The sequence below is a fragment of the Theropithecus gelada genome, chromosome 16 (assembly GCF_003255815.1).
Source record: "Theropithecus gelada isolate Dixy chromosome 16, Tgel_1.0, whole genome shotgun sequence".
Taxonomy (NCBI): Eukaryota; Metazoa; Chordata; class Mammalia; order Primates; family Cercopithecidae; genus Theropithecus; species Theropithecus gelada.
Window position 1 is genome coordinate 13,718,433 of NC_037684.1, and position 21,527 is coordinate 13,739,959.

The 21,527-nt window shown below is 42.7% G+C and overlaps 1 pseudogene; it reads right to left on the reverse strand.

Annotated features, from left to right (window-relative positions):
* Positions 1 to 21,527, reverse strand: part of LOC112609296 — a 156,142-nt pseudogene that overhangs the window by 132,930 nt on the left and 1,685 nt on the right.

The following is a 21,527-nucleotide window of genomic DNA, read 5'->3' on the forward strand; positions in this document are numbered from 1 at the left end:
AGACAAAACCTTTGCTATCTTAGAGCTTTTGTTCAATGGTCAAAGAAAAGGGGAATAAGAATGTTGGCCAGGCATGGCGACTCATGCCTGTATTCCCAGCACTTTGGGAGGTTAAGGCGGGTGGATCACAAGGTCAAAAGATCAAGACCATCCTGGCCAACATGGTGAAACCCCATCTCTACTAAAAATACAAAAAATTAGAGGGGTGTGGAACCTGCCTGTAATCCCAGCTACTCGGGAGGCTGAGGCAGGAGAATCTCTTGAACCCGGGAGGTGGAGGTTGCAGTGAGCCAAGATCGTGCCACTGTACTCCAGTCTGGAGAGACAGTGAGACTCCATCTCAAAAAAAAAAAAAGAATGTTTCAGGCAAAGGGAAGAGAAGTGCAATGGTGCTATTTCAGGCAGAAGCTTGTCAGGTTTGCTGTGGTGTGACCAATGTGGAAGGACTCAGTGGAAAGAAAAAGAGATGAGGGCAGAGTAATGGGAAGGGCAAAGATAAAGTAAAGTCATATGCATACTGTTACATTTTTTACTTGTCTAATATATTTCATTAAATATAGACAAAACTTATTATAAATAAAGATAACTTTTGATGTTTGTAAGGTCATCTGTTATTTGCACTCTTTTTTTTTTTTTTTTTGAGATGGGGTCTCTGTCACCCAGGCTGAAGTGCAGCGGTGCCACCACAGCTCACAGCAGCCTCCATCTCCTGGGCTCAAGCGATCTTCCCACCTCAGCCTCCTGAGTATCTGGGACTACAGGCACAGACCACTGTGCCCCAATAATTTTTTATTTTTTGTGAAGACGGGGTTTCTCCATGTTACCCAGGCTGGTCTTAAACTCCTGATCTCAAACAATCTGCCCACCTTGGTCTCCCAAAGAGCTAAGATTACAGGCGTGAGCCACTGTGCCCAGCTTGTTATTTGCATTTGTGATTTTAAAATTTCATATTTTTTATCATAAGACTGTCAGGAGCTTTCTGGACAGGAAATGACTTAATTTATGACTCAAAATACAAACAAATGTAGGTGATCAAATGCATATCTATGTCTTCAATGGAAATATATATATATATATACATAAGTCATTAACGAAGACAAATGAGAACACGAAATTCATGATCTATTTTCTTTTCCATTGCCTAGCCCCCTAAAGGAGAGATCTTTTCCATTTAGAGCCCTGGGTTTTGTTTTGTTTCATGATTTGCTTTTTTTTTTTTTATAAGAGTTTATTTATTTATTTATTTATTTATTTATTTAGAATCAGGGTTTCACTCCCATCAGCCAGGCTGGAGTGCAATGGTGTGATCTCAGTTCACTGCAACTTCTGTCTCCTGGACTCAAGTAATTCTCTTGCCTCAGCCTCCCGAGTAGCTGGGACTACAGGCATGTGCCACTGCATCCAGCTAACTTTTTGTAGAGACAGGGTTTCACCATGTTGGCCAGACTGGTCTTGAACTCCTGAGTTCAAGTGATCTGTCTGCTTCTGCCTCTCAAAGTGCTAGGGTTACAGGCATGAGCCACTACACGGCCAAAAGAATATATGTTTTAAAGAAAATTAACTTATTTGAAAAAGTAGAAATGAGGCCAGGCACGGTGGCTCATACCTGTAATTCCAGCACTTTGTGAGCCCGAGGCAGGTAGATTGCTTGAACTCAAGAGTTCGAGACCAGCCTGACCAACATGATGAAACCCCGTCTCTGCTAAAAATACAAACATTAGCTGGGTGTGGTGGCAGGTGCCTGTAATCCCAGCTACTCTGGAGGCTGAGGCAGGAGAATCGCTTGAACCCGGGAGGTGGAGGTTGCAGTGAGCCAAGATCGCGCCATTGCACTCCAGCCTGGGCAACAAGAGCAAAGCTCCATCTCAAAAAGAAGAGAAAAAGCAGAAATGAGGAAGTGGCCAGCCTCTGTGGGGGTCTAATCAAACAAAGCTTCCTTTGATGAGGATAGTGCTTAAGTTGAAAAAAAGTGCCAATATAATAAATATTGCAATACTTTATTTTATTTTATTTTTTTGAGATGAGGGTCTTGCTGTGTTGCCCAGGCTAGTCTTGAACTCTTGGGCTCAAGGGCTTCTCCTGCCTCAGCCTCTCCAGTGGCTGGGCTAGTAGGCACACACCACCATGCCCAGCTCTACATACTGATTTTTAAATTTAAAAAAATCTACATTCTATATTCCCATCATAGCTTCTCCCTAATAAAATATTTGTGTTTATGGGACTCCTTCCTTGGAAAATCTGCAAGCAGCCTGGTAGCTTTATATATATAGGAAAGCCGAAGGACAAACTAGGAATTATGTCAGAGATGGAGAAAGACTAAAGATCTTACCCAAATCAGTTGAGAATCAGCCTTAAGTATAAATGGGCCAGGTGTTGGTGGCTCACACCCATAATCCCACTACTTTGGTAGGCCAAGGTGGGCAGATCACTTGAGGTCAGGAGTTCAAGACCACTCTGGCCAACATGGCGAAACACCGTCTCTACTAAAAATACAAAAATTAGCTGGGTGTGGTGGCGTGTGCCTGTAGTCCCAGCTATTTGGGAAGCTGAGGCAGGAGAATCGCTTGAACCCAGGAGGCAGAGGTTGCAGTGAACCGAGATTACGCCACTGCACTCCAACCTGGGCAACAGAGTGAGACTCCATCTTAAAAAAAAAAAAAAAAGTATAAATGAAGCACAATTAACATTTTATAATTTTATAGAGCAAAAGTTCATAAAAATATTCTAATTAACTGTTTTTCCTACATCTTATAAACACTATTACCAAACCCATTTAAGATTGAAGATAAATTATGTCATGCCATGGGTAAAGATTTTCAATAAGGAGTTGCTGGGATAAGAGTCAAAATTCTCCAGCATAAATTCACTGACAGGGATTTCTGTTCAATCTTTTTAAAATTCTAATACCCAATTTATTTCCTCTAGAGAATAATTCATGTAGAATCATAACCTCTTCGGTGGACCTTGATTTTTCCATCTGTAAAAGTATAGAACTAGTTTTGACTTAAGTCAACAAATGCCTATGCCCTCTCCATATCTGGCTGATTAGAGCGCCCTCATGTGTGCATTTGTTGTAATGTTTTAGAAATCTGAAAAAGACAATATTAATCTCAGCAGTAATACAATAAATATTGTCTTCATTTGCACATTTATGATAGCTCCAAGTATTACTAAGTAAACGCTAAAGGCAAATGCTGTAGTACGTTAATCTTACTATCGTTCCCCATCAAACCTTTCATAGGCCAATTTTATTCTAAAACAGTGAAGTTATTGTTTTGGTTTAAATTTTAATTTAATGACTTAAAGGATTTTTTCCCTTAAAACTTCTAAGTATTTCATTATAATATTATTTCATCATTAGGCTTAAAGGAAAATATGTGGTCAATTGAGTTGTTATTTATTATACATGATAGCTTGAGGGACCAATTCTTTTTTTTTTTTTTTGAGACGGAGTCTCGCTCTGTCGCCCAGGCTGGAGTGCAGTGGCCGGATCTCAGCTCACTGCAAGCTCCGCCTCCCGGGTTCACGCCATTCTCCTGCCTCAGCCTCCCGAGTAGCTGGGACTACAGGTGCCCGCCACCTCGCCCGGCTAGTTTTTTGTATTTTTAGTAGAGACGGGGTTTCACCGTGTCAGCCAGGATGGTCTCAATCTCCTGACCTCGTGATCCGCCCGTCTCAGCCTCCCAAAGTGCTGGGATTACAGGCTTGAGCCACCGTGCCCGGCCAGGGACCAATTCTAACTCAGTTTTTTGCTGTAAGAATGTACTTGTCAGCAGGGCGCGATGGCTGACGCCTGTAATCCCAGCACTTTGGGAGGCCGAGGAGGGTGGATCACGAGATTAGGAGTTCAAGACCAGCCTGGCCAAGATGGTGAAACCCCATCTGTACTAAAACTACAAAAATGAGCCAGGCATGATGTCAGGCACCTGTAATCCCAGCTACTCGGGAGGCTGAGGCAGCAGAATCACTTGAACCCGGGTGGCAGAGGTTGCAGTGAGCCAAGATCACGCCACTGCACTCCAGCCTGGGCAATAAAAGAGAGACTCCATCTCAAAAAAAAAAAAAATTTACTAGTCTAGATCATAATAATGTAATTTCTTCCTACTCAAAGAGACTACATTGGAGGAAGCCAAAAGAGAAGCTTATTTATTTATTCATATACTTTATTTATTTATTTATTTATTTATTTTTTATTTTTTGAGATGGAGTCTTGCTCTGTCACCCAGGCTGGAGTGCAGTGGTGGGATCTCGGCTCACTGCAACATCCGCCTCCTGGGTTCAAGCGATTCTCCTGCCTCAGCCTCCCGAGTAGCTGGGATTACAGGTATGTGCCACCACACCCAGCTAATTTTTGTATTTTTAGTAGAGACGGGGTTTCACCACGTTGGCCAGGCTAGTCTCGAACTCCTGACCTCAGGTGATCCACTCGCCTCAGCCTCCCAAAGTGCTGGGATTACAGGCATGCACTACCAAGCCCAGCCTAGACAAGCTTATTTTTTAAAAGAAAATATACAAAAACATCAAAATCTTACAAGTCTAATTTTTTTGGCTTTAAAAAAATTTTAATGCCCTCAAATATTCTCCTATCCAATCACTGTATTTTAAATGGCATTCCTCCAACAAATATTTGTTGAGCCCCCACTATGAGCCAGAATTGAAATGTTAAATTGAAGGAGGCCATAGCTACTGAAGTAAAGCAAAAAAAAAGTACTGGTTGTTTTTCCTTCTATAAAATGACCTAGTAATAACCGCTTTACCCAGGAGAGTTGCTGTAAAGCTCTAATAACATGACATATAACCACAATTTCAAAAGAATGAGGTGTTATTAAAATGTTTGCAAGAGAAACCCTAGTAATTCTAAGCACATATTTTAGGAATTGTTTCTTGTGTAGAAAATGCTTGAATGTGAGGCTTTGCTGATTTTTTTAATGCACATTCTCTGCTTATGCATGTGGGTTTTTTTTTTTTTTTTTTTTTTTGAGACAGAGTCTTGCTCTGTCACCCAGGGTGGAGTGCAGTGGCACGATCTTGGCTCACTGCAACCGCCACCTCCCAGTTTCAAGTGATTCTCCTGCCTCAGCCTCCTGAGTAGTTGGAATTACAAGCACATGCCACCATGCTTGGCTAACTTTTGTATTTTTAGTAGAGATGGGGTTTCACCATGTTGACCAGGTTGGTCTGAAACTCCTGACCTCAGGTGATCCTCCTGGCTCGGCCTCCCAAAGTGCTGGGCTTACAGACGTGAGCCACCACACGCGGTCGAATGTGTATACTTTAATTAAAATTTGTCTTCAAATTTTTCATGACAGGACAGAAACTGGGAAGACAGAATTATGTCACCTAAGAAGTCTGAACGGTTCTTTTCTTCATTGCCTCTTACGCTCTTTCTCTTAGCAAGACATGGCATGAATTGGCTGGAGATGATACCAGTTGAGCCAAGAGGTCAGACTGGCTCTACTGGACTAGACAGAAGGGAGCAATGCAAAACATTCCCTGAAACCAGCCACCAGCAGCCCTTGATATTCAAATGAAGGCAGCATATAGATTATTTTAGTGGCTCTGTGGTCCTAGGGCCCTGAGGAAAATGGAAGAGACTGTGTTGGTTTCCTCCCATCATGGGTTGGAACCCACTTCCTACTCTCTGCCTCTTCTTTCCTGTCTCCCACATATCCACAGCCTCCCTTCCTGCTATCCTCAACCCATTCGGAATCCTCCACTGTATTCCAGAAAAGTTTCACGCCCCACAATTCTGTCTTCTCCATAACCCAGTTTAAATTCTCATGTGTTCAATTATCCCCAACTTTTTAAAGTGTGATGACCCTCTCCCTGCCCTTTAAAACTTATTATGGAAATCATTTAATATACCAAAAGTAGATAAAAGTCTAACAAATCCCTAGGTACCCATTATCTAGCTTTGACTACTATCAACATATGAGACCAGGCCAGGCGCCGTGGCTCACGCCTGTAATCCCAGCACTTTGGGAGGCTGAGATGGGTGGATCACCCGAACTCAGGAGTTTGAGACCAACCTGGCCAACATGGTGAAACCCCATCTCTACTAAAAATACAAAAACTAGCTGGGCATAGTAGCCTGTGCCTATAATCCCAGCTACCCAGGAGGCTGAGGCAGGAGAATTGCTGAAACAGCAGGAGGCTGTAGTGAGCCAAGACTGTGCAACTGCACTCCAGCCTGGGCCACAGAGCAAGACTCCAGTTCAAAAAAAAAAAAAAAAAATTAGCTAGATGTGGTGGCACACGCCTGTAATCCCAAGTACTCGGGAGGCTGAGGCAGGAGAATCACTTGAATCCAGGAGGTGGAGGGTGCAGTGAGCCGAGATCATACCATTGCACTGCAGCCTGGGTGACAGAGTGAGACTTTGTCTCAAAGACAAAAAACAAAACATATGAGACCAGCAGTTTGACTAGTTAAAACATGGCATGAAAGTAGGCAGTGACTAGGGAATCAAACAACTGTTTAAATGAAAATTATTATAAAAAGGCTGGGTGCGGTGGCTCATGCCTGTAATCCCAGCACTTTGGGAGGCCGAGGCGGGTGGATCACTTGAGGCCAGGAGTTCAGGAGCAGCCTGGCCAACATGGTGAAACCCTGCCTCTACTAAAAATACAAAAATTAGCTGGGCGTGGTGGCGCGGGCCTGTGGTCCCAGCTACTCCAGAGGATGAGGCACAAGAATTGCTTGAGCCCAGGATGGGGAGCTTGCAGTAACTGAGATCGTGCCACTGCAATCCTCCAGCCTGGGCGACAGAGTGAGACTGTCTCAAAATAATAATAATTTTTAAAAATAACACCTGATTTTGGGAGAGGGAAAAAATATAAAAAAGAGAACATTATAATATTTGAAAGTAGAAAATCAATGGAAAGATTAAACAGATGAATAGTATGAATGAATAATTTGTGACCTAGAAGATAGGCACGAAGAAGTTACCCAGAATGCACAGAGACAAAGAAATGGAAAGCATGAAAGATCATGGGTCATGGACGACAAAGCACAAACTCTGGAGTTCCAGAAGGAGGAAATAGAGAAAATGGGGCAGAGGACATATTTGAAAGGTTATGGCTGAGAATTTTCAAGAATTAATGAGACCCAAATTCTTAAAGAAACTCAGTGAACTGCAATCCAGAAAAATAAAAAGAAATCCACATCAAGACACATCATAGTGAAACTACAAAAAACTGAAGAGAACGATCCTCAAACAGCTAGAGAGAAATACATGTTACCTACAAAGAAACAAATGAAAATGACAGCAGATTTCTCAACAGCAACGGAAGAAGCCAGAAGACAGCAGAATAACACCTCTAATGTCTGAAACGAAAATCATTGTCAAACTGGAATTACATCCTAGTGAAACTATTTTTCAAAAGAGATCTTGAAATAATGATATGTTTTTCGATTATTGGATGATGGAAGATACCAGCAGCTAGGAGTTCACATACCCTTTAGGTAATTCTTGAGGTTTCTAATGAGAAATTCTGAAGAACTGGGGTTTGTAGAAGTGGCAAACAGTCATAGGCTGAGAACATAAAAACACTAAGGAAACAATGACTCTAACCATAACCACCATCAACCCCACCTCAATTTTTAATCTCTGTAGCCCTTTGGTTACGCTAGAGATATATGGTTCAACTCTGCAGATCTTGGCAGAGAACACTTCTGCTCCATTTTCTCAGGACTACCGCCCCAAAAAGGCTTTCCTAGGCCCCTCAGCTCCTAGGAGGAGTGGTTAATACGATTGGTTAGAGTCCAAGGCATTCCTTGGGTCTTATTTATTTCTCTTTTTTGTCTCTTATAGAGGCCTTCTCTGCAGTCTGTGTCATGTTAGTTTCAGGAAGGAGAGAGAAAACATCCAACCTAACAGAGCTGCATAGTAGGAGGTACTGGATTTCCATTCTTTGTGTATACCTCTCCGTAGCCACCTTGATCTGGAATGCCAAAGAGAGGAGGGCACCCAGGCATTGCTTGGTCCTTGGATCAATACCACAGTATTAACCTCAGAACCTCATCCATGCCTTCTAATGTGAATGCTCATTCCCACTCGGAAGTAATGAAGACTACAAGCTGCTCTCCCTGGGGAAAGTACAAGAGGCCACATCCGAACGCATGAGAAATAACTTACCTTGTCTCTCTCCCTCTCTCTTTTTTTTGTATTTTGTTTTTTGTTTTTTGAGATGGAGTTTTATTCTGTCGCCCAGGCTAGAGTGCAGCGGTGCGATCTTGGCTCAGTGCAAGCTCCGCCTCCCGGGTTCAAGCCATTCTCCCGTCTCAGCCTCCTGAGTAGCTGAGATTACAGGTGTGCACCACCACACCCAGTTAATTTTTGTATTATTAGTAGAGATGGGGTTTCACCATCTTGGCCAGGCTGGTCTCGAACTCCTGGCCTCAGGCGATCCACCCACCTTGGCCTCCCGAAGTGCTGGGATTACAGGCATGAGTCACCGTGTCCAACCAATTAACCTACCTTCTCTAGATTCACTTTCCTTATCTCAAAATGGAAGAAGAATGTGGAATTCACAGGGAATTGAACATTAAACGTTTTGTTTTGTTTTGTTTTGTTTTTGAGACGGAGTCTCGCTCTGTCGCCCAGACTGGAGTGCAGTGGCACAATCTCGGCTCACTGCAAGCTCCGCCTCCTGGGTTCACGCCATTCTCCTGCCTCAGCCTCCCGAGTAGCTGGGACTACAGGTGCCCACCACCACGCCTGGCTAATTTTTTTTGTATTTTAGTAGAGACGGGGTTTCACCGTGTTAGCCAGGATGGTCTCAATCTCCTGACCTCGTGATTCGCCCGTCTTGGCCTCCCAAAGTGCTGGGATTACAGGTGTGAGCCACTGTGCCTGGCCAACATTAAATGTTTTGATGAAATCACTTAGCACTCCAAAGAAGCTAAATGTTTATTGTATTAGTATAGAAACAGAACAACTTGCAAAAACAAAAACGTCCACTACACACTGAGTTCATGATATGATAAAACTAGCATTCCAGATCAGTGGGAGAAAGACGGTTTATGCATTAAATGTAATGAGACAACTGGTTAGACTTAAAAAAAAAAAACAACCCAAATCATTATGCCAAAATAAACTACATATGTATTAAAACTTAAAGATGAAATATGAAACCACAAAAGTACTAAGGGAAACATAGATGAACTTTTTCTAATTTTGGAGTGAAAAAGGCCTTTTAAAGCATGTGTTACCAAATTCAGAAGCTGTAAGGAAAAATTTTTTTATAAATTTGGCTACATAAAAATTCAAGACTTAGACCTTTTTAAAAGACATAAAAATCATACCTTTAAACAAAGGAAAAACATTCTATGTTTTTGAACAGGAAGAATTAGTATCATAAAGGTGCCAATTCTTTTATTAACATATAAATGTAACATACAAATCCAAATTAGCATATAAGTGCAATCAGAATCAGAATACATCAATTTTTTAAAAACCTGGACAGTAATTTTAACATTCATATAGAAGAATAAAGGAGATGGTCAAGAATATTTGGAAAGGAAGACCAGCAAAGGGGACCTGTCTTATCATATATTAAACTTAAAATGAGGCTACGGTAAATAAAACAGTATGATATTGGCACGGGAATAGACATCTTGATCAGTGGCTCATACCTGTTCCAGAATTACAGTTCCAGAGCTTTGGGAGCCCAAGGCGGAAGGGTGGCTTGAGGCCAGGAATTTTTTTTTTTTTTTTTTTGAGATGGAGTCACACTCTGTCACCCAAGCTGGCATGATCTTGGCTCACTGCAACCTCCACCTCCCAGGTTCAAGTGATTTCCTACCTCAGCCTCCCGAATAACTGGGACTACAGGCACCCGCCACCACGCCCAGGTAATTTTTGTATTTTTAGTAGAGACAGGGTTTCACCATGTTGGCCAGACTGGTCTGGAACTCCTGGCCTCTGCCCTGACTCATCCTCTCAAAGTGCTGGGATTACAGGCCACCATGCCCAGCCTGAGGCCAGGAATTCAAAACCAGCTTTAACAACAAAGTGAGACCCTGTGTCTACAAAAATGTTAAAAATTAGGCTGGGTGTGATGGCTCATGCCTGTAATTCCAGCATTTTGGGAGGCCGAGAGGGTAGATCACAGATCACTTGAGGCCCAGAAGTTTGAGACCAGCCTGGACAACATGGCAAAACCCCATTTGTACAAAAAATAAAAATAAAACAGTTCCCCAGGTGTGCTGGCCTGTGCCTGTAGTCCCAGCTGCCCAGGAGGCTGAGGTGGGAGGATTGCTTGAGCCCAGAAGTTTAAGGCTGCAGTGAGTTATGATCATGCCTCTATATTTCCAGCCTGGGCAACAGAACGAGACTCCATCTCTATTTTTTAAAAAAAGAAAAATAGAACCCCAAAATTGATCAAACTACATGGCAACCTAATAAACGACTGATACGGTTTGGCTGTGTCCCCACCCAAATCTCATCTTGAATTGTAGTTCCCATAATCCCCACATGTCGTGGGAGGGAGCCAGTGGGAGGTAATGAAGTCATGGGGGCAGTCACCCCCATGCTGTTCTAGTGATACTGAGTGAGTTCTCAAGAGATCTGATGGTTCTATAAGGGGCTTTTCCCCCTTCGCTCGGCACTTCTCCTTCCTGCCACCAGGTGAAGAAGGATGTGTTTGCCTCCCCTTCCACCATGATTGTAAGTTTCTTGAGGCCTCCCCATCCCTGTGCAACTGTGAGTTGATTAAACCTCTTTCCTTTATAAATTACCCAGTCCTGGGCAGTCCTTTATAGCAGCATGAGAACAGACTAATACAAGGACCAAGATGCCTTTTTATTTATTTATTTTATTTTATTTATTTTTTATTTTATTTTATTATTTTATTTTATTTATTTATTATTTTATTTATTTTATGGTGCTAGCATAATTGAGTATACAACTAGAATAAAATAAAGCTAGTTCTTATGGCAGACACCACTAGTTGCCTACCCAATTTTCATTCATAATCTTGATTTTGTTTAGGGCAGCAATGTGCCCAGACACATCTGTTTACCACCCTAGACTCTCCTGAAAATAAGAGTGGCCATGTCCCACTCAGTGAGACATAATTAGAAGTCTAATGGGTAGAGCTTCCAGGAAAGCTACTGTTTTATCGATAAAAAGAAAAGAAGGGTGTTCTTCACCCTATATTCTTCCTGCCCATAATGTGTAAATGTGACCCTTTTAGTACAGAAACTGGTTTGCCTGAAAAAGAAAATAATAGGCTGGGCATGGTGGCTCATGCCTATAATCTCAGCACTTTGGGAGGCCGAGGCAGGCAGATCACTTGAGGTCAGGAATTCGAGACCAGCCTGACCAACATGGCAAAACCCCCTCTCTACTAATAACACAAAAATTAGCTGGGCAAGGTACAGGTGCTTGTAATCCCAGCTACTCAGGAGGCTGAAGCAGGAGAATCACTTGAATCTGGGAGGCAGAGGTTGCAGCGAGCTGCGCACCACTGCACTCCAGCCTGGATGACAGAGTGAGAGCGACCGAGCGAGACTCCATCTCAAAAAAAAAAAAAAAAAAAAAAAGAAGAAGAAGAAGAATCTTATCTAATTATGTACTTATTTAGAAATTCCAGGGGCTAATTTTGAAACACATCAGGCATGAAGACCCAACCACTAAATTCCAGAGATTACCTCAAGGCAGTTAATCTACAACCTGGCCATTGCTGAGATGACAGCAGCCCGCGTGGGTGGACCGTGACTCAAGATAGCCCTGGAACCAGACACACAGACCTCGTACCCAGCACCACTCCCGCATGGCTCCCGTTCCAAGTTCCCCTATTTATTTATTTATTTACTTACTGAGATGGAGTCTTTCTCTGCCACCCAGGCTGGAGTGCAATGGTGCGATCTTGGTTCCCTGCAACCTCCAGCTCCCGGGTTCAAGCAATTCTCCTGCCTCAGCCTCCCAAGTAGCTGGGATTACAGGCGTCTACCACCAGGCCCAGCTAATGGTTTTGTATTTTTAGTAGACCAGGTTTCACCATGTTGGCCAGGCTGGTTTTGAACTCCTGACATCAAGTGATCTGCCTGCCTCAGCCTCCCAAAGTGCTGGGATTACAGGTGTGAGCCATAGTGCCTGGCCAAGTTCCCCTAATTTCCTGGGTTTACAGGCTTGAGCCACTGTGCCAGGCCATATTATGTAATTTTTAAAGCCAGTGTTACGGTCCTCATCTGTTAGTTCAGAGCAGCGAGGTCCAATGGAAATATAATGTGTAGTTTAAAATTTTTAGCAGTCACATTAAAAACAGTAAAAGGAAACAGGAGCTCACATCCCAGATAAACACCCAGGTCTTTTTAAAAACTCAGGCGTGGCCGGGCATGGTGGCTCATGCCTGTAACCCCAGCATTTTGGGAGGCTAAGGCAGGCAGATCATGAGGCCAGGAGTTTGAGATCAGCCAGCCTGGCCAACATGGTGAAACCCCATCTCTACTAAAAATACAAAAATTAGCCAGGTGTGGTGTTACGTGCCTGTAATCCTAGCTACGGGGATGCTGAGGCAGGAGAATCGATTGAACCCAGAAGGTAGCAGTTGCAATGAGCTGAGATCACACCATTGCACTCCAGCCTGGGTGACAGAGTGAGACTCTATTTCAAAAAAAAAAAAAAAAATTCAGGCATGCTAACGAGGGCTTGTAGTTCCAACTATTTGGGAGTCTGAAGAGGAGGATCATTTGAGCCTAGGAGTTACAGCCTGTAGCATGCCCTGATTGTGCCTGTGAATACTGTGAATAGCTACTGCACTCCAGCCTGGGCAACATAGTTTTTGTTGTTGTTGTTTTGTTTGTTTTTTTAAAGAGACAAGGTCTTGCTCTATTGCCCAGGCTGGAGTACAGTGAGTGGCATGATGATAGCTCACTGCACCTTGAACTCCTGGGCTCTAACAATCCTTAACACTCAGTTTGTTTGTTTGTTTGTTTAGACAGAGTTTCACTCTTGTTGCCCAGGCTGGAGTGATCTCGGCTCACTGCAACCTCTGCCTCCTGGGTTCAAGCGATTCTCCTGCCTCAGCCTCCAGAGCAGCTGGGATTACAGGCATGCACCACCATGCCTGGCGAAGTTTTGTATTTTTAGTAGAGACGGGGTTTCACCATGTTGATCAGGCTGGTCTCAAACTCCTGACCTCTGGTGATCTACCCTCCTCAGCCTCCCAAAGTGCTGGGATTACAGGTGTGAGCCACTGCACCTGGCCAACACTTACTTTAAAAAATACCTCAGCCTCCCCAGCAACTGGGACTACAGGCATGTGCCACCATGCCCAACTAAAATTAATTTAATAACATGCTTTATTTAACCCAATATACCCCTAAATATTACCATTGCGACATGTGATCAATTGAAAAATTACTGGTGAGATCTTTTACGTTCTCTTTTATGTTCTAAGTCTTAGAAATCTGATGTGTATTTTACATTTACAGCATAATTCAATCCAGATTATCCACATTTCAAGGTTTTGTTTTGTGGTTTTGTTTGTTTGTTTGTTTAAGACAGGGACTCACTCCATCACCCAGGCTGGAGTGTTGTGGTGCCATCATGGCTCACTGCAGCCTCGATCTTCCCAGGCTCAGATGATCCTGCCGCCTCACCCTTCCAAGTAGCTGGAACTACAGGTGCATGTCATCACACTTGGCTAATTTTAAAATTTTTTGCAGAGATGGGGTCTGGCTATGTTGCCCAACCTGATCTTGAACTCCTGGGCTTAAGTGATCTCCTGCCTCAGCCTCCCAAAGTGCTGAGATAATAGGCATGAGCCACCATGCCCAGCCTCAAGTTTTCAATAGCTACTTGTGGCTAGCAGCTACTGCACTGGATGACACTAGTCTAGTCTAGGGCAGAGTCCATGATACATGGACATTACAGATGCAAACGTATGATTTCCCCTGCCTTTTCTTTTTTTTTTTTTTTTGAGACTGTCTCTCTCTGTCACCCAGGCTGGAGTGCAGTGGCGCAATCTCGGCTCACTGTAACCTCTGCCTCCCACGTTCAAGCAGTTCTCCAGGCTCAGCCTCCCGAGTAGCTGGGATTACAGGCACACGCCACCACACCTGGCTAATTTTTGTACTTTGAGTAGAGACGAGGTTCCACCATGTTGGTCAGGCTGGTCTCTTAACTCTTGGCCTCAAGTAATCTGCCTGCCTCAGCCTCCCAAAGTGTTGGGATTACAGGCGTGAGCCACCGTGCCCGACCTGATCAATCTCTTAAAGAGAATCCAGCTTTATTACTGCCAGTACATGACCAAACTGCTACTATATTTGCCCTGGGAAAAATGGACAAAGGAAAATACTGTTAATTCATGAATAAAAACTTTGCAGAAAATTAGCCAGTGTTTCATTTTCAAAAACTTCCCTCTTTGTTCAGTAGATACCAGCTACTGATGACTACATATACTAGGGAAAGTTTAAAATTAGGAAATGCTGATTTCTCACATAGGAATTTCTAAATCCTGTGAAGAAAAGCTTAAAGAGCTTCTGAATATACAGAAGTTCCATTTAAGGACTAGGTCCTCCTTGTAGATGCATCAAAATATTACAAATTCCAAACTGAGACTTAATTCTCAAATGTGTTTTACTTGTTCTAAAACAATCTATCCACAAATATAAAACTATAAGTAATAGATTGTTATTTTCCCACTATGGGAATCTTTAGTGTGAAAAAGTATCCTATGAAAAGAATTTTTTTAAAAATAAATTATATAATAAAAAATATGTACAAAATGGGTCACAGAGGACAGATTTGTATATGCATAGATAAATATATGGAAGGTAACATACGTAACTGTTAACAAGGCCAGGCACAGCAGCTCACGCCTGTTATCCCAGCACTTTGGGAGGCTGACGTGGGTGGATTGCTTGAGGTCAGGATTTCAAGACTGGTCTAGCCAACATGGCGAAATCCTGTCTCTACAAAAATATACAAAAAAAGGAAAAAAATTAGCCAGGCATGGTAGCGCACACCTCTAGTCTCAGCTACTTGGGAGGCTGAGGAACAAGAATCTCTTGAACCCAGGAGACGGAGGCTGCAAGACCGTGCCACTGCATTCCAGCTTGAGCGACAGAGTGAGACCCTGTCCCCTCCCTGCTCCCAAAAAGTGTTCACAGTAGTTACTACTGAAAAATGGGATTTAGGATGAACAAGATAATTTTACATTTTTTAAAATTCCCTACTAATCTGAATATTTTTATAATAAACATGTATAACTTAAGAATAGAAGTAAAAAAAATAAAGATAGATCATATGCAGATAGAATCTGAGTTTTCATTAAACTGTTTATAAGTTCAATATTTGTCTTAAAAAAGTCTCTAAAATTATGCATCATAAGGTTGGATGCAGTGGCTCATGTCTGTAATCCCAGCATTTAGGAGGCCGAGGCAGGTGGCTCACTTGAGATCAGGAGTTCAAGACCAGCTGGCCAACATGGTAAAACCCCATCTCTACTAAAAATGAAAAATTAGCTGGGCTTGGTGGCCCACGCCTGTAATTCCAGCTATTTGGGAGGCTGAGGCAGGAGAATTGGTTGAACCCAGGAGGCGAAGGTTGCAGTGAACCGAGATGGCACCACTGCACTCCAGTCTGGGTGACGGAGCAAGACTCTGTTTCTAAATAAATAAATAAATAAAGTTATGCATCATAAATCAATTAAAGACTTCAGGCTGGGCAGAGTGGCTCACAACTGTAATCCCAGCACTTTGGGAGGCCGAGGCAAGAGGGTCATGTGAGCTCAAGAGTTCAAGACTAGCCTGGGCAACATAGCAAAATCCTGTCCCTATTAAAAATTTTTAAAAAATCAGCCAGGTGTGGTGCTGCCTGCCTGTAGTCCCAGCTACTCTGGAGGCTGAGGTGGGAGAATTGCTTGCACCTGGTGCCCAAGGCTGCAGTGAGCCATGGTTGCACCACTGCACTCCAACCTGGGCGACAGACCAAGACTCTGTCTCAAAAAAAAAAAAAAAGATTTCATAAACTTGCTGGTTAGACAGTATTAAAATTGTTAAAATTGGCCGGGCGCAATGGCTCACGCCTGTAATCCCAGCACTTTGGGAGCCCGAGGAGGGCGGATCACCTGAGGTCGGAGTTTGAGACCAGCCTGACCAACACGGAGAAACTCCGTCTCTACTAAAAATACAAAATTAGCTGGGCGTGGTGGCACATGCCTGTAATCCCAGCTACTAGGGAGGCTGAGGCAGGAGAATCGCTTGAACCTGGGAGGCGGAAGTTGCGGTGAGCCGAGATCACACCATTGCACTACAGCCTGGGCAATAAGAGTGAAACTCCGTCTCAAAAAAAAAAAATAAATAAATAAATAAAATAAAAATAAAATAAAATTGTTAAAATTCTATCAGTCCAGGAATTTTAAAAATCTTTGACTTTAACAGATTAAAACACAAAAAAGAAATATAAGCAATAAAAATATTAAAATAAAACAACGACGACAACAAAAAAATCCAAGAGTGCTTCCAAGTTTAGCTTGCCTTCCACTCAGGTGGGAGAAAGTTCAAATATTGCTGATCTACACAAAATATCAATAATTAGTATGTTTTCATAACTTACTCGTTTTAATTCATAACTCAATGAGCAATAATAGAAGTTCATTTCCATTAATTGACTATGATTATTTAGCAGTCTGCAGTGCTAGAGAAAATATGAAAATCTAAAGCATATATATATATATGTACAGTTTTTGAGACAGTGTCTTGCTCTGTCACCCAGCTGGAGTTCAGTGGTGTGATCACAGCTTACTGCAGCCTCAACCTCCCAGGCCCAAGCAGTCCTCCCACCTCAGCCTCCCAAAGTGCTATGATTACAGGTATGAGCCGCCATGCCTGGCCAAAAGCATATTTCTTTAAAATGCTACTGCTACGCCGGGTGCAGTGGCTCATGCCTATAATCCCAACACTTTGGGAGGCCGAGAAGGGAGGATCACCTGAGCCCAGGAGTTCCAGACCAGCCTGGGCAACATGGAGAAATCCCATCTCTACAAAACAACAACAACAACAAAAAGCCATAACAAACAAAAATTAGCCAGGCTTAATCTTGAGATGATTTAAAAGTATTATAGGAGGGCTGGCCATAGTGGCTCATGCCTGTAATATAGCCACTGGGGAGGCTGAGTGGAAGATTCCTTGAGCCCAGGAGTTTATGATCAGCCAGGGCAACATAGCGAGACAGTTCCCCTACTCCCCAGAAATAAAAAAACTTACCTGGGCATGGTGGCACACACACCTGTAGTCCTAACTACTCGAGAAGCTGAGGCAGAAGGATCCCTTGCACCCAGGAGTTTAAGGATGGTCCATGCACACACTTCATCTGGGCCTGCAGTGAAATAGGCTGCTCCCTTCCTGACTGACTGGAGGGGCTGGGGGGAATCCCAGCAGGGAGAAAGCAATCCCTTCACCCCAGTTGCCAAACAGAACCTCCCACCCCCTGGATTTTCCTTCTCCCTCCATCTCTGATGGTTCTGGCTTTCCCAAACTGCTTTGGATCTTCTGATTCCTCTTGGGTTGAAGCAGACCAGTATTTTTTTTAAAAAACATCCCCACTCCCCACCTCTTCCTCCCCGTTCCCATGCTGCCAACTTCTTCTTCCTCTTCTTTTATTTTTTTTAGTAGAGACGGGGTTTCATTGTGTTGACCAGGCTGGTCTTTAACTCCTGACCTCAAGTGATCCACCTGCCTCGGCCTCCCAAAGTGCTGGGATTACAGGCATGAGCCACCGCGCCCGGCCTCAGTGTGATGTTTTGATACATGTACTACATGAACATTTTCTTTTTTCTTTTTTTTTGAGACAGTCTTGCTCCATTACCCAGGCTGGAGTGCAGTGGCATGGCCTTGGCTCACTGCAACCTCCACCTCCCAGGTTAAAGTGATTCTCGTGCCTCAGCCTCCTGAGTAGCTGAGATTACAGACATGCACCACCACGCCTGGCTAATTTTTCGTATTTTTAGTAGAGATGGGGTTTCACCATGCTGGCCAGGCTGGTCTCAAACTCCTGGGCTTGTTGTACCACTGAGCCCAGCCACCACACCCAGCCAAAAATATGAGTGGTTTTTGTTTATTGATCTTGTACCCTACAATATTGCTATACTTGTTTATTAGTTCTTATATAATTTTTTATTTTGACAAATAATAATTGTGCTTATTTATGGGGTACAATGTGATTTTTTTTTTTTTTTTTTTTTTTGAGACGGAGTCTCATTCTGTCGCCTTGGCTGGAGTCCAGTGGCGCCATCTCAGCTCACTGCAACCTCCACCTCCTGGGTTCAAATGATTCTAGTGCCTTAGCCTCCCAAGTAGCTGGGATTACCGGTGTCTGCCACCACATCCAGCTAATTTTTGCATTTTTAGTAATGATGGAGTTTGACCATGTTGCCTAGGCTGGTCTCAAACTTCTGACCTCAGGTGATCCGCCCACCTCGCCCTCCGAAAGTGCTAGGATTACAGGCATGAGCCACCATGCCCAGCCTCAAGGCAATCCTATCAAAACCCCAGTTTTCTTTCTTACAGAAATTATCAAGCTGATCCTAAAATTCAGATTAAAATACAAGAGTTGGCCAGGCATGGTGGCTCATGCCTGTAATCCCAACACTTTGGGAAGCTGAGGTGGGAGAATTGCTTGGGGCCAGGAATTTGGGACCATACTGGGCAACATGGTGAGACTCTCTACCAAAAACTACTATAACAAAATTAGAGTGGTGTGGTGGCTGGTGCCTGTAATCCCACCTATCTGGGAGGCTGAGGTGGGAGGATTGCTTGAGCCCAGGAGGTAGAGGCTGCAGTGAACCACGTTCACACCTCTGCACTTGGGCCTGGGTATCACAGTGAGACCCTGTCTCTAAAAAAAGACAAAAAAGAAACCCAAAAAAACAAAAAAAACAAGGGAACCTAGAGCAACCACTGAAAAAAGTTGTTAAAAAAAGAAGTACAATGAATATGCTAAGAAAAATATGAAATAAATAAAAAGAAAAAAATGAAGTCATATAAAATGGTCAGTTAAAACTACAAAAGGGAGAAAAATAGTGAAAGAAATACAAGGGACACAAAATAGACAAAACAACCCTGAGAAAGAACAAAGTTGAAGGACTGGCACTTCCTGATTTCAAAACAGCACCGTATTAGTCCGTTTTCATACCGCTATAAATAACTTCCTGAGACTAGGTAATTTGTAAAGGAAAGAGGTTTAATTGACTCACAGTTCAGCATGGCTAGGGAGGCCTCAGGAAACTTACAACCAAGGTGAAGGGGAAGCAAGGCACCCTCTTCACAAGGCAGCAGGAAGAAGTGCCAAGAAAAAGGGAAAAGAGCCCCTTATAAAACAATCAGATCTTATGAGAACTCACTGTCACGAGAACAGCATGGGGAACTGCCTCCACGATTCAATTACCTCCACCTGGTCTCTCCCTTGACACATGGGGATTATGGCAATTATGGGGATTACAATTCAAGATAAGATTTGGGTGGGGACACAAAGCCTAACCATATCAAGCACAAAGCTACAGCAATCAAGACAGTGTGGTACTGGTATAAGAACATTCAACATTCATATAGATCAATGCAATACAATTAGAGCTCAGAAATAAACCCTTATGTTCATGGTCAACTGATTTTTGACAAAGATGCCAAGAAAATTCAGTGAGAAAGAGCCTTTCAATATATGGTGCTGGGACATGTGAATTGCAAAAAAATTAATTTGGACTCCTATGTCACACCATACATAAAAATAAACTCAAAATGTAAGAAGTAAAACTATACAACTTACAGAAAAAATATATGTTTAAATTTCTTATTTATTTATTTTTGGAGACAGGGTCCCACTCTGTCACCCAGGCTGGAGTGCAGAGGTGTGAACATGGTCCACTATAGCCTCCACCTCCTGGGCTCAAGCAATCCTCCCACCTCAGCCTCCTGAGTAGCCGGGACCACAGAAATACGCCACCACGCCTGGCTACTTTTTAATCTTTTTTTTTTTTTTTTTGAGACAGAGTCTCACTACTTTGCCCAGGCTAATCTTCAACTCCTGGTCTCAAGTCTCAACCTCCCAAAAGTGCTGAGATTACAGGTGTGAGCCACTATGACCCCCCAAAGTAAATTTTCTTGAGTTAGAGAATGGTTTCTTAGATACAACATTAAAAGCACAAGCAACCAAAGAAATAAATAGATAAACTGGTATTCATGAAAACTAAAAATTTTAGTGCTTCAAAAAATACCATCAAGAAAGTGCAAGTACCCACAGAATGAGAGAAAATACTTGCAAATCATATATCTGATATGCGACTTGTATTCAGAATATATTCTACAAAACTCTTACAACCCAATATTAAGATAAAACCCATAATTTAAAAAAAAAGCATCTGAAAAGACATTTTTCAAAAGAAGGTATGCAAATGGACAATGAGCACATGAAAAGATTCTCAATGTCACGAGCCACCAGAGAAATGCAAATCAAAATCATTCCCGCTAGAAAGGCTATAATCAAAAAGATAGATAGCAAGTGTTAGAATGTGGAGAAATCGGCACTCTTATGCACTGCAAGTGGGAATGCTAAATAGTGCAGTCACTTTGGAAAATAGTCTGGTAGTTCCTCAAAAGGTTATCATATGACCCAGCAACTTCATTCCTTGTACATATAATCATGAAAAATAAAAACATATATCCACATAAAAACTTGTACATAAATGTTAGTAACAGCATTGTTCTTAACAACACAAGAACAACCTAAATGTCCATCATCTGGTGAATGATTAAACAAAATGTAGTATATCCATACGACGGAATATTATTTGACCATAAAAAGGAATGAAGTACTGATACATTCTGCAACAGGAATAAACCTTGAAAGCATTAAGCTAAGTGAAAAAAGCTGGCCGGGCATGGTGGCTCATGCCTGTAATCCCAGCACTTTGGGAGGCCGAGGCAGGAGGATTGCTTGAGCCCAGGAGTTTTTTGTTTTTGTTTTTGTTTTTTCCTCAAATGTTTTATTAAGTGTAGACGTCTGGAGTACTGTAAAACATGCATTATCTTTCTTCTTCGGTTGTTGAGGTGTGTTAAATTTGAAGAAGATCATATCTCCATCTTCAACAATATAATTTCTGCTTTGTCGTCTGTACTTTCCAGCAGCCTTGACTGCATTTTCAGAACCTCCCCATTTAAAATCTTCGTATTTCATTACTTCGGCCACAATGAATCCCTTTTCAAAATCTGTGTGAATATTTCCTGCAGTCTGAGGATCCTTAGTCCCTTTCCTGATGGTCCATGCACGCACTTCATCTGGGCCTGCAGTGAAAATGTATTCTAGTTGGAATGCTGCAAACCCAGCCTTAATGATCTTTGGCAAAGCACTTTGTGTCGTGTTCGATTCCAGTTACTTCTGTCTCTCCTCAGCACTCAATTCTTGCCAAGGCCCCACTAAAAGGAGTGACAAACGCACCTGGGTCATACTTGTCCACCTACTCTTTAATTTCCTTCCTTCCTTCCTCCCTCCCTCCCTCTTTCTTTTCCTTCCTTCCTTCCTTCCTTC